The sequence below is a fragment of the Trachypithecus francoisi genome, unplaced genomic scaffold (genome assembly GCF_009764315.1).
Source record: "Trachypithecus francoisi isolate TF-2019V2 unplaced genomic scaffold, Tfra_2.0 Lachesis_group11, whole genome shotgun sequence".
Classification (NCBI taxonomy): Eukaryota; Metazoa; Chordata; class Mammalia; order Primates; family Cercopithecidae; genus Trachypithecus; species Trachypithecus francoisi.
In genome coordinates, this window is record NW_022681456.1 from 65,542,427 (window position 1) to 65,555,843 (window position 13,417).

Sequence of the window (13,417 nt, forward strand, 5' to 3'; positions counted from 1 at the left end):
CCATCTGCTTTGCCACTTTTATCTGAGAGACAGAGAGAAAGAGAGAGAGAGAGCGTGCGCACATTTTCCATAGATAACTATATTTTTCAGGGGAAAAAGGCAGAGAGGTATTTCTTATGTGTGTTTCCTCACACAAAAAGGCCATTTTGGGTACCCAAATAATTTTAGAGGAGGTATTATAACTAAATAAAGGAAAAACTTGGCAGCCATTCTTGGATGCAGGGTGTAAGCCTTGCATATCTCAGAACTAGTGCGAATGGTGTGCATTTGGGTGTTTCTGTGTGTGCACAGTTTTACATGTCTGTGTATGAGCTGGAAAGTGTATTGGGCCATTGCTAGGGAATTGATTTCTTAAACATCACTAGAGAAGAGGGATAACTTCCCTCATACAGATTAAAGCCTCAAGTTAAGGGGCAGGAGTTCCTAAGGCAGCCTTGACTAGGAACTTTGCATATTACAGGCAGTCAATGTTATTTGAACGTAGTCATTGAGAGAAGAGACTACTCATTATCCACTTAAAATACTTCCCGGCTGCAGCATGGTGTTGTACGGAAGCCAAAGCAATTGGCTTTGCATTTGGCCAGCTGATTTAGCAAGAAATTTCGCAAATGATGCAGTCCTTACAGATGGTGCTGTTGGGTTTTTTAGAATGTTTTAAAACACTGATGGATTTGACCATGAACTGAATTTCCAGTCTCTTAGATACACCTCTAGCCACCCCTAGACCATCTCCACGGCAGCTGGAGACAAGGAACAGACCTTTTCTGCAACCTTATGATAAATGATTTCCTTTAAAAACCACTCACTTAATAAAAATGATTTGGTGTAAACTTGGCCAAGGGGAGCTCTTGAAATGTTCAGTTTCTTTGCCTAACTCTGAGTTGCTTGAGTCACATTTTTGCATGGCTCTTGATTGACTTTCTGGTGCTCTGCCTGGAGGTCTTTGCTTATCTGTGAGTTGCCTGAGTCACATTTTTACATGGTTCTTGATTGACTTTCTGGTGCTCTGCCTGCAGGTTAAGAAGGAGCCAGTATCTCCAGGAGTCAAAGAGCACTCTGCCAGTGTGAAGTGTAAATTCTTGAGAGGCTGTGGCAAGGGTCCATGCCTGAATGTGTAGAGCAAGAACAGCTGGAGACTGTTGGCTTTCTCCAGGAAGAAGTTTCTAAATTTGCCTCTTAGAAGATATCAGAAAGTTCCAGGTACTGTACCATCTTCACAGGCCGAATTCTTGTTCGGATCTTTACAACAGGGACCGGTTCTGATCTTTGCTATTGACTGCTTGCTTGTTTTCTTGGTTTCTATTTGAATCATCACCTTTTATTTGTCTTTCTTGGTGCCCTTTTGGTTGTGCTTATTTCGGCTTTATGTAAGCAGCATCTCTGGATGCATAAATGAGGCAGATAAAATTCCCCAGGGTGACTGATCTGCCCTTCATCTATTTTTAGCACTGCAAAGAAGTTACCATAGCCTACAGCATAACTCAATCACTGTAAACCAGTGAGCACATTCTGAGGTTGTTTTTTTTTTTTCTTTTTTTAAATAACCTTTCCTGGAGGCATTTGGTATAGGCTAAGCTTAAAGACACATGATTCAATCATTGATTATTCAAGACATGTCATACTTAGGCTTTTATAATCGTCATATTGTCACTGTCAACTAGATATTCAGCTCTGGTTTCTAATTTTGCACTGGAAGCTGTACAAAGTCTATTGTGTTGTGTGTGTGTGTGTGTGTGTGGCTCTGGCAATGCAGAAATGGCAACAAGGAAGTATCTAGCACCCACTAAAAGACTGATGAACACCAATTTGCTTTCTCTCAGTCAAGCCGTCTTTCTGAAGAGAAACCTTGGCCTGTAGCTTGAACTGTTTGATCCTTGTATATCTTCCATCCCTTCCACCCTTAAGGAACCTCCATAAGGTGAGGACAATGTGTCTTATTTACCACCTGCTATGGTCTAAATGTTAGTGTCCCCCTCAAATTCATATGTTGGAACCTAATACCCAATGTAATAGTATGAAGTGGTGAGCCCTTTTGGGTAGTGATTAAGTCATGGTTCAGCGCCTGTATTAGGGTTCTCTAGAGGGACAGAGCTAATATATATATATATATATATTTAAATTTTATCAAGTTTATATAGTTTATTTAGTAGTATTAACTCATACGATCACAAAGTCCCATACTAGGCCGTCTGCAAGCTGAGGAACAAGGAAGCCAGTCCAAATGCCAAAGCTGAAGAACTTGGAATCCAATGTTTGAAGGCAGGAAACATCCAGCAGTGGAAAAAGATTTAGTCTGGGAGGCTAGGTCAGTCTAGGCTTTTCACATTTTTCTGCCTGCTTATATTCTGGCTGAGCTGGCATCTGATTAGATGGTACCCACCCAGATGAAGGGTGGGTCTACCTTTCCCAGCCCACTGACTCACATGTTAATCTCCTTTGGCAGCACCCTCACAGACACACCCAGGATTACTCCTTTGCCTCCTTCAGTCCTATCAAGTTGACACTCAGCATTAACCAAAACAGTGTCCTCTTAAAAGAGGTGCCTTGCCCTTACTGCCATTTGGTAATATAACAAGAAGGCATCAGTTTTGAAGCAGAGAGCAAGTCCAGACACCAAATCTGCTGTCACCTTGATCTTAGACTTTCCAGCCTCCAGAACTGTAAGCAATACATTTCTGTTATTCATAAATTACCCATTTAAGGTATTGTATCCTAGTAGCCTGAACAGACTAAGATATCAGCTTACCTCTATAGTTCAGCACAGGGCTTAAGCTTAAGGAGGCAGTTATTCTTTTGTTCATTGATTTATCAGTTCTTTAGCAAATGTGTGTTGGTACACATCTACATTCCAGCTTGTCTTGGAATGAAGTTTCCCTATCTTTGGTAGGAATACATGCTTATCACTTCCATTCTGGCTGTAAGAGCTCCCCTATACCTCCTCTACCTCTTGGAAGCATGCTCCTCTAAGGTTGTTAGCTCCACCCTCTTATCCAGATTTGCTCTTTTCCTTTGCATCTGCAGAATCAGCACTATTTCTATAACAAAGTGGTTTCCCCTACTCCTGAATATTACTGGTTTCTGTTATTAATTTCTTTCATTCAAAGTTAAAGAGGTAGTTATATGATATGACCTGTGATGGTTTCATGGTGTGTCTGCTTTGGCTTGGATAAGTCACATCCCCTAGAACTCCCTTTCTAGTATGTTTCTGACTAGGGTGGTCTAAAAGGGAGAGTCTCTTGCAAAATTTGGAAGATGGAAGCGAGGCAGCAGCCACTTTGCAGCACACACGTACCTTCTCCTAATTATTGAAACACTAATCTAGGTGCGCTGGGAAGGAATTTTGCAGCTATAAAGTCCCTAATCAGTTTAAGTTAGTCAAACGATATGTTATTCTAGGTGACTTAATCAGTCAAAAGTTTTTTAAAATTAGATTCTAGATCAGACCAAGGGAGAGAGTACAGTCGTGGGTTCTTAGTTTCTATTTCTCATTGGGCCAGAAAAGCCCCTTCCTCATCCCTCTTTTCTGCTTATTACTAGAGACAGAAACTTAAAACTATGGCTTCAGGCTGCTAAAAGCCTAAAACAAAACAAAACAAAACAGAACAACAACAACAACAAAATAAAGTGGTTTGGATAAGCTTGATCTATACCCTCCCTGAGGTCAGAGATTCCAAGTAGTAGAGCAGAAGGAAAGTTGTAGAACTTTTCTACATTTTGGAACAAAAACATTCATGTTGTTGCTGCTCTGCTGATTTGCCTTGTTAGTGTGAAGCAGCAGCTAGGTCTATAATTGCTTTACCTTCCAGATGTGTGTACTTCCAGTTTCACTGACTCCTGGGTTAAGTGTGTGTGTACAGCTCCATGACTAAGAGCCCTGGCTTCTGCATGACATCCTCATCAGTGTGCTCATCCTTGTGGTAGTCTAGCCTGCTTATGACTTTCCCTTTCGGATTACCTGCCTTGTGGATGTCAGGCCTGCTTAGCCAGCTCCTGCAGTTGTGTAAGATAATTCTTTGTAAAAAATCAATGGATAGATTAAAAAATAAAAACAAAAACAAAACATCTTCTGCTGGTTCTGTTTTTCATGTCAAACCCTGACTGATGCATAAACTGAAGAAGCAATTGTTGCCTTATGTATCATGAAGTTGGACAGTTTGGAACCCAGATGTCCACCAGCATTCATTCAATTATTCATAACTGTGCCATAGATGACAATATAGCAATAAACAAAGCAGATATGGACCCTGCCCTTGGAGAGTAGATCCTAGCAGGAAACAGATGTTATCTAATATTTATAGGATAATACATTAGCATGGAGTTGTCAGAAGGTGTAACTAGGAGACCCTGCCTAAACTTGGGTGTCAGAGAAGGGAAGTCAGGGCCTGGGAGAAAGAGTGAGGGTCTGACAGCAAATGAAAGTAATTCAGGAGGTTCTGCAAAGTTGTTATTCATGGCAGTAGAAGGGATGAGGCTTGGGAGATAAACCACAGAGGGCTATGCAAGCCAAGATAACAATGTCTGACTTTACCCCAAGGAACAAATATTTTTATTTAAACACCTTTGTGTTCTGGAATCTTATATAGTTATTTTATAATGTCACAACATGGTTATATTTTGAACCTTTGAAGATCCCATGGTGTTAGTGTGTTTGATCCAGCCATTCCTGCCACTGTCCTCTTATTTTTTTGCACATTTTTTACAATCCTCTTGTGTAACCCATGTTGCCCTTTCTATTGTGCAAGCATCAGTTGGCTACTGTCATACTATTTTTAACTCATTCTCCTGCCTTATGCTTTGAATTCTCACCCATTGAAAGGAAAATAAAACAAAACCTGCACTCTTCGCATTAATTTACCTGACAGTTTCCTTTTGTCAGCGTTTACTTTCTGTTCTATTTAGATGTACAGAAAAGCTTCCAGAGGGTGGGCAGTTCCCCAGCCTCATTATTCTTGGTCTTCTGTCACCACCTGCAGTGTGGGAGCTCAGTCCTTCCTGAGGCTGTTAACCCTTTCTGACTGCTGAGCCCTCTGATGCTCTAAGGATTTTCTTAATGAAGTAATTGATTTACTTAATGAAGTAAATGCCATCCTTGAAAACTAGGGCAGTAAATACCATCAATTCTATGTACTAGAGAGAGGAAACACTGAAATGGTGCTAGAAGGTGCATGACAAAACCAGTCACAAATCTGAATGAGGTTGAATAATGTGAGCCTAGGATCAGTTTTTTTCCTTCTTTTTTTTTTTTTTTTTTTTTGAGACAGAGTCTTACTGGGTTGGAGTGCAGTGGTGCAATCCTAGCTCACCGCGTGCAGCCTTTAAGTCCTGGGCTCAAGCACTCCTCCTGCATAGCTGGAATTACAGACAAGGGCCACTGGGCCTGGCCAGATTTTGCCTTTTTTTTTTTTCTCTTTCATTATTTTCAAGTTTCCCTGTATTCTCTATTCTGGTTTCCCTGTAGATGTCTTTGGGAAAGCAATGAACTACAGAGGTTAAGCCAAACTGTAAAGCCAAACTGATTTGGGTTGGGAGTCAGGTTCTACTATAGCCTGTTTCTATACTTGTAACATGGGAGTAATGTTACATACATGTAATAGGTAAAAAAGGTGACATGTGCAAAGTAACTAGCTTAGTGCTAGGCACATAGATAGGGCTCAGTAAATTTGGTGTATTAAGCATCATGATCTTTATTTTTCATCTCCAAATATTTATTCTGGAAACTGGAACATGCCGATAAGGTAAGCATGTGACATTGGAAATGCAAAATAAAATTTACATTCTCTAAGCCACAAAGAGCTACATTCACATAGCACTGGGGGAGGTGGGCAGGAAAAGGATAACCTACTGCCAGCCAAAGGAGGCTTCTGACAACCTTTTCCAGCAGCAAAGACTCATGTGTGAGGATCTCAGCACCTGAGCACTCACCGGTCCTCAAATCCTGGAGTCTTAGACCCTCACATCTTAGAATCATCTCTTAACAAAATTTTATTTTTAAATTGACACATAATTGCACATATTTATAAGGTACATAGTGATGTTTTGATACATACAATGTAGAGTGATCAGATCTGGGTAATTAGCACATCCATCATCTCAAACATTTATTATTTCTTTGTGTTGGGAACAGTCAATATCCTCTCTTCTTGCTGTTTGAAAAAATACAATATTGTTAACTATAGTCATCCTACAGTGCCACAGATCAGTAGAATTTATTCCTCCTATCTAGCTGTAATTTTGTATCCTTTAACAAATCTTTCTCTATCCCTTTGTTCTGCCTATTCTTTCCAGCCTCTGGTAACCTCTGTTCCACTTTTTACTTCTCTGAGATCAACATTTTTTAGCTTCCACACATAAGTAAGAACACGTGGTGTTTCTTTCTGTTCCTGGCTTATTTCACTTAACAGAATGTCTGCCAGTTTCATCCATGTTGCCATGAATGACAGGATTTCATTCTTTTTAATGGGGGGATAGTATTTCATCTCCTATATATACCATGTTTTCTTTATTCATTCATCTGTTGTTAAACATTTTGGTTGATTCCTTATCATGGCTATTGTAAATAGTGGTGCAATAAACATGGGAGTGCTGATATCTCTGTGATATATTAATTTCTTTTCCTTTGGATACATGCCCTGTAATGAGATTACTGGATCAAATAGTAGTTCTATTTGTAGTTTTCTGCGGAACTTACATACTGTTCTCCATAGTGGCTGTCCTAGTTTACATTCCTATCAAGAGTGTATAAGAGTTCCTTTACAAAAATTAGCCGGGCATGGTGGTGTGTGCCTGTAGTCCCACTAGGGAGGCTGAGACAAAATAATTGTTTGAACTCAGGAGGCGGAGTTTGTAGTGAGCTGAGCTGCGCCACTGTACTCCAGCCTGGGTGACACAGCAAGGCTCTGTCTCAAAAAAAAAGAAAAAAAAAGTTCCTCTTTCTCTACCTCCTTACTTACATTTGTTACTTTTTGTCTTTTGATAATAGCCATCCTAACTGGGATAAGATAGACAATATCTCATTGTAGTTTTGATTTGCATTTCTCTGATGATTAGTGACGCTGAGCATTTTTTCATATATTTGTTGGCCAACTGTACATCTTTTCTGTTTGGATCGTTTGCCCATTTTTTAATTGGATTTTTTTTCTTGCTATTGAGAGGTTTGAGTTTCTTGTGTATTCTGAATATTAATCCTCTGTCAGATGAATAGTTTGTAAATATTTCCTACCATTTTGTAGGTTATCTTTTCACTCTGCGGATTGTTTTTCTTTTTTGTTACCCAGAAGCTTTTTAGTTTGATATAATTCTATTTATTTTTGCTTTTGTATCTTGTGTTTTTGAGGTCTCATTCATAAGGTCTTTTCTCAGACTAATGTCCTGAAGCATTTCCTCTTTATTTTCTTCTAGTAGTTTTATAGTTTCGGGTCTTACTTTTAGGTGTTTAATTCATTTAGGGTTGGTTTGTGTATAGGTAAGAGGTGGGGGTCTAGGTTCATTCTTCTGCATATGAATATCCAGTTTTCCCAGCACCATTTATTGTAGAGACTGTCTTTTCTCCAATGAATATTCTTGGTGCTTTTGTCAAAAGCAGTTGGCTGTAGATAGATGGATTCATTTCTGGATTCTCAGAATTGTTCTCGTGAACAATTCTGTTCCATTGTTCTATGTGTCTGTTTTTATGCCAGTACCTTGCCATTTTGGTTACCATAGCTTTGTAGTATATTTTGAAGTCTGGTAGTATGATGCCCCCAACTTTATTCCTTTTGCTTAGGATTATTTTGGCTATTCAGGGCCTTTTATGTATCATAAAAATTTTAGTATTGTGTTTTTCTATTTCACTGAAGAATGTCATCGGTGTTTTAACAGGGATTGCGCTGAATCTGTATATTGCTTTGGGTAGTGCAGTCATTTTAACAGTATTAATTTTCCCAGTCCCGGAACATGGAATGTCTTTTCATTTTTTGTGTCCTCTTCAATTTCTTTGATCACTGTTTTACAGTTTTCTTTGAAGAAGCCTTTCACCTCCTAGATTAAATGTATTCCTAGGTAGTGTGTGTGTGTGTGTGTGTGTGTGTGTACTTATTGTAAATGTGGTTGCTTTCTTGATTTATTTTTCAGCTAGTTTGTTATTTGTATATAAAGATGCTACTGATTTTTGTATGTCAATTTTTGATATGGTTTGGCTGTGTCCCCATTCAAATCTTGACTGAATTATATCTCCCAGAATTCCCACATGTTGTTGGAGTGACCTAGGGGGAGGTAATTGAATCATGGGGGCTGGTCTTTCCTATGGTATTCTCGTGATAGTGAATAAGTCTCACGAGATCTGATGCGTTTATCAGGGGTTTCTGCTTTTGCTTCTCCCTCATTTTCTATGGCCTCCACCATGTAAGAAGTACCTTTTGCCTCCTGCCATGATCCTGAGGCCTCTTCAGCCATGCGGAACTATAAGTCCAATTAAACCTCTTTTTCTTTCCAGTTTCAGGTATGTCTTTGTCAGCAGCATGAAAACAGACTAATACAGTAAATTGGTACCAAGAGTGGAGTGTTGCTGAAAAGATACTCAAAAATGTGGAAGCGACTTTGGAACTGGGTAACAGGCAGAGGTTGGAACAGTTTGGAGAGCTCAGAAGAAGACAAGAAAATGTGGGGAAGTTTGGAACCTCCTAGAAACTTGTTGAATGGCTTTGACAAAAATGCTGATAGTCATATGAACAATAAGGTCCAGGCTGAGGTGGTCTCAGATGGAGATGAGGAACTTGTTGTGTACTGAAGTAAAGGTGACTCTTGTTATGTTTTAGCAAAGAGACTGGTGGCATTTTATCCCTGCCCTAGAGATTTGTGGAACTTGGAACTTGAGAGAGATGGTTTAGGGTATCTGGTGGAAGAAATTCCTAAGCAGCAAAGCATTCAAAAGGTGACTTGGGTGCTGTTAAAAGCATTCCATTTAAAAAGGGAAACGGAGCATAAAAGTTCAGAAAATTTGTAGCCTGACAATGCAGTAGAAAAGAAAAACCCTTTTTCTGGGGAGAAATTCAAGCCAGCTGCAGAAATTTGCATAAGTAGCAAGGAGCCTAATGTTAACACCCAAGAACATGGGGAAATGTCTCCAGGCCATGTCAGCGACCTTCATGGCAGTCCCTCCCATCACAGGCCTAGAGACCCAGGAGGAAAAAGTGGTTTCATGGGCTGGGCCTAGGGTCCCCGTGCTGTGTGCAGCCTAGGGACTTGGTGCCCTGTGTCCCAGCCACTCCAGCTGTGGCTGAAAGGGGCTAACATACAGCTTGGGCTGTGGCTTCAGAGGGTAGAATTCCCAAGCCTTGGCAGCTTCCACATGGTGTTGAGCCTGCAGGTGCATAGAAGTCAAGAATTGAGATTTGGGAGCCTTCGCCTAGATTTCAGAAGATGTATGGAAATGCCTGGATGCCCAGGCAAAAGTTTGCTGCAAGGGTGGGGCCCTAATGGAGAACCTCTGCTAGGGCAGTGCAGAAGGGAAATGTGGGGTCAGAGCCCCTACAAAGAGTTCCTACTGGGGCATTGCCTAGTGCAGCTGTGAGAAGAGGGCCACCGTTCTCCAGACCCCAGAATGGTAAATCCACTGACAGTTTGCACCATGCTCCTGGAAAAAATGCAGACACTCAACAACAGCCTATAAAAGCAGCTGAGAGGGAGGCTGTACCCTGCAAAGCCATAGGGGAGGAGCTGCCCAAGACCACAGTAACCCACCTCTTGCATCAGCGTGACCTGGATGTGAGACCTGGAGTCAAAGAAGATCATTTTGGAGCTTTAAAATTTGACTGCCCCACTGGATTTTGGACTTGCGTGGGCCCTGTAATCCCCTTTTTTGGGCCAACTTCTCCCATTTGGAACAACTGTATTTACCCAATACTGTTACCTCCATTGTATCTAGGAAGTAACTAGCTTGTTTTTGACTTTACAAGCTTATAGACAGAAGGGACTTTCCTTCTGTCAGATGAGACTTTGAACTGTGGACTTCTGGTTAATTCTGAAATGAGTTAAGACTTTGGGGAACTGTTGGGAAGGCATGATTGGTTTTGAAATGTGAGGACATGAGATTTGGAAGGGCCAGGGGCGTAACGATATGGTTTGGCCTGTCCCCATTCAAATTTCAGCTGAATTGTATCACCCAGAATTCCCACGTGTTGTGGGAGGGACCTAGGGGAAGATAACTGAATCAAAGTTTTTCCCATGCTATTCTTGTGATAGTGAATAAGTCTCATGAGATCTGATGGGTTTATCAGGGGTTTCTGCTTTTGCTTCTTCCTCAGTTTCTCTTGTTGCCACCATGTAAGAAGTACCTTTTGCCTCCCACCATGATTCTAAGGCCTCCCCAGCCACGTGGAACTGTAAGTCCAATTATACCTCTTTTACTTCCCAGTCTTGGGTATGTCTTTATCAGCAGTGTGAAAACAGACTAACATAATTTTCCATTCTGTAACTTTACTGAATTCATTTATCAGCTGTAAAAGTTTTCTGGTAGAGTCTTTAGGTTAGTTTATACATACGATCATACCTACAAACAAGAACAATTTTACTTCTTTCCAATTTGGATACCTTTTTTTTCTTTCTCTTGCCCAATTGCTCTGGCTAGGCCTTTTAGTACTATATTGAATAAGAGTGGTAAGAGTGGGCATCCTTGTCTTGTTCCAGTTCTTAGGGGAGAAGCTTTCGGCTTTTTCCAGCTCAGTTTAATGTTAGCTGTGGGTTTGTCATATATGGCTTTTGTTGTGTTGAGGTATTTTCCTTTCATAAGTAATTTATTTAAAGTGTTTATCATGAAGTGAAATTGCATTTTATCAAATGCTTTATCTTCATCTATTCATATGATCATGTGATTTTTGTACTTCATCTGTTGATGTGAGGTAATACTTGTATTGATTTGTATATGTTGAACCAGGCTTGCATCCCTGGGATGAATCTCGCTTGATCGTGGCATATAATCTTTTAGATGTGTTGTTGGATTCAGTTTGCTAGGTGTTGTTGAGGACTTTTGCATCTGTGTTCATGAGGGATATTGGTCTATGGTTTCCTTTTTTTGCTGTGTCCTTTATCTGTTTTAGGTCTCAGGGTTATTAAGCATTACGATCTTGAACAAGGTGACTTCTCCAGAGGCAAAGGGGGATTTAACTGCCCTTTACTCAGCAGTTTACTCAACACTTTATCCTTTCCCTTTTGACTCATTTTCATACAGTGGGAGTAAGAAGCCTTGTTTGCTTTCAGAGCAGTACCTGATTTCTCAAGTTCCAAATCAGGAATCGTGAGAGGGAGCCAGGTTCATGAGTTGTGAGGACCCTTGTAGAGCTTGCCCAGACTATTTTAAAAGTGCGTTGGGCCGGGCGTGGTGGCTCACAGTTGTAATCCCAGCACTTTGGGAGACTGAGGCTGACAGATCACTTGAGGTTAGGAGTTTGAGACCAGCATGGCCAACATGGTGAATCCCCTGTCTCTACTAAAAATACAGAAAGTGACCAGGTGTGGTGGCACACACCTGTAATCCCAGCTACTTGGGAGGCTGAGGCAGGAGAATTGCTTGAATCTGGGAGGTGGAGGTTGCAGTGAGCTGAGTTCGTGCCACTGCACTCCAGCCTGGGCGACAGAATGAGACTTTGTCTCAAAAAAAAAAAAAAAAAGAAAAGTGCATTGGAATGAAACATTTTCAGAAATAGATAGCGGTAATGGCTTATAGTATTGTAACTGTGTAATTAATGCCACTGACTTGTACACTTAAAAATGGTTAAAATGGTAAGTTTTATGTCATCTATATTTTACCACAGTAAAAAAAATACTAAAAAACCAAACCAAAAAAATTTTAAAAAGAAACAAAAAAGCAAATTAGAGACAGGCCTGCTGGCTGTCTGAATAATCCCCTCCTCCCACTACCAAATGTAGGTTAGCTCAGTAATAACGTGACCCACTTAAGAACTGTATGGGGACTATCGTTGCTAACTGATTCCAGAAGGTGAGTTAGAAAAGCCTATATGTAACCTCCTCACTTATACAAGTGAGGTCGGAGACCCTGAAAGTGTGACTTGCTAAAGACTATGTAGCACCCGAATACTCTGGGGACGAGGTCACCAACGCTGCACGACACCATGCTGATTCACTGAGGCCACTGGAGCATTCCAGGCCTTCTGAGCGCTGAAATGAGGCCCCTTTTCTTCCATTCTTACTCCAGGTGCCTAATCCTTGTCACTAAGCCTCCAGTTGCTCAGAGTTCTAAAATTGTACAAAGTAGGACCAAGGTATTAGGTTTCAGTCACAGCCAAGCAAGTGTGGACAGTGAGTAATGTGTGAAGATTCCATAGCCTGATCACAGTCACTTCTGTCCTGCTGTCTGAACTTCATTGTCAATCCTCGAACAGGTCACACTCTCATGATAGGGACTTTTCATATGCTGTTCCTTCTACCTTGAATTCCCTTCTCTACTTTGATAATTCCTATTCTTCAGGTTTCAGGTGAAACACGGCTTTGTTTAGAAAGCTTTCCTATCCTCCCAGCCTATGTTAGCTCAGCCTATTGTGTAATTTCTTAGTAACCTACACTTCTTTGTAGCCTTCATCATACTGGTAATTATTTGTATTATGTCTGAGTTCCATGCATGAGGGCAGGATCTTGGTCTGTCCTGTCCACCACTGTTTCCCAAGAACCTAGCATAGAGTCTGTCTGGCACATTTGTGTTCATTAAAGAAAAAAAAAAATTAACCCTGTCTTCTTATGGAACAATGAAGATAATGATATACCCTTACTTGTATTAACAGGCGTGTGTGGCTGAAGGAAGTAGGGCAGATACTCCCTTTAATCTATAAATACTGATCTAGGCATTAGCTGATACGCCAAAGAAATATACAAATGAGCAGGGTAGAGGGGCTGAGCGCGACTGTTCACATTTGCATTGTATGAGTGTGAGAGTAAACAGTAAATCAACAGCAGAGGGGATATAGGTTGGATATAAGGCAACGTTTTCTGGTATGATATTAAGGATTGTTAAAAATGGGTCGGATAACAGAGGAAGGTGGTGGAAACACCTTCCCTAGCGGCTTCAGAAAACAGGCCAGAGTTCCATTTGAGCCGGTTATTTTAGGCCTACTCCAGGCAGCAGGTAGACTAGACACCCTCTTAGGGTCCAATCGTTCTGTTCCTCTGACCCATAATAAATAAAGCTATAGACGCCGTTGTTGCCCATACATACACAAATGCAAAATGCTTCTGCACAGTCTTGTGGCTGTAAATGTTGCTAGTTCATTTTCTACTTAGCGTTCTGAATTCACCTTTTGTTTAGGAAATTACCTCAGTCTTTAAGCGCGGCAATCTCTTTCTCTAAAGGACTTATTCTATATTTCAAAGCAAGAACTGCAATGCATACCAATTTAACTTTTGTATTGACACTTACCTTAAAAAGTGGAGA

General features: G+C 40.7%; 1 protein-coding gene across 5 annotated transcripts in view; it reads left to right on the forward strand.

Annotated features, from left to right (window-relative positions):
* MDM1 (Mdm1 nuclear protein) overlaps positions 1-13,417 on the forward strand; it is a 174,871-nt gene that overhangs the window by 10,521 nt on the left and 150,933 nt on the right. For 3 of the 5 annotated variants that reach the window (XM_033221339.1, XM_033221340.1, XM_033221341.1), the window contains exons 2-4: positions 1,017-1,200; positions 8,471-8,476; positions 10,281-10,358. The exons of 1 other annotated variant lie outside the window; for it this stretch is intronic. The gene's annotated coding sequence lies outside the window, so the exon portion shown is untranslated. The remainder of the gene's footprint in view (positions 1-1,016; positions 1,201-8,470; positions 8,477-10,280; positions 10,359-13,417) is intronic. One more of the 5 variants, XM_033221342.1, reaches the window with a different exon arrangement.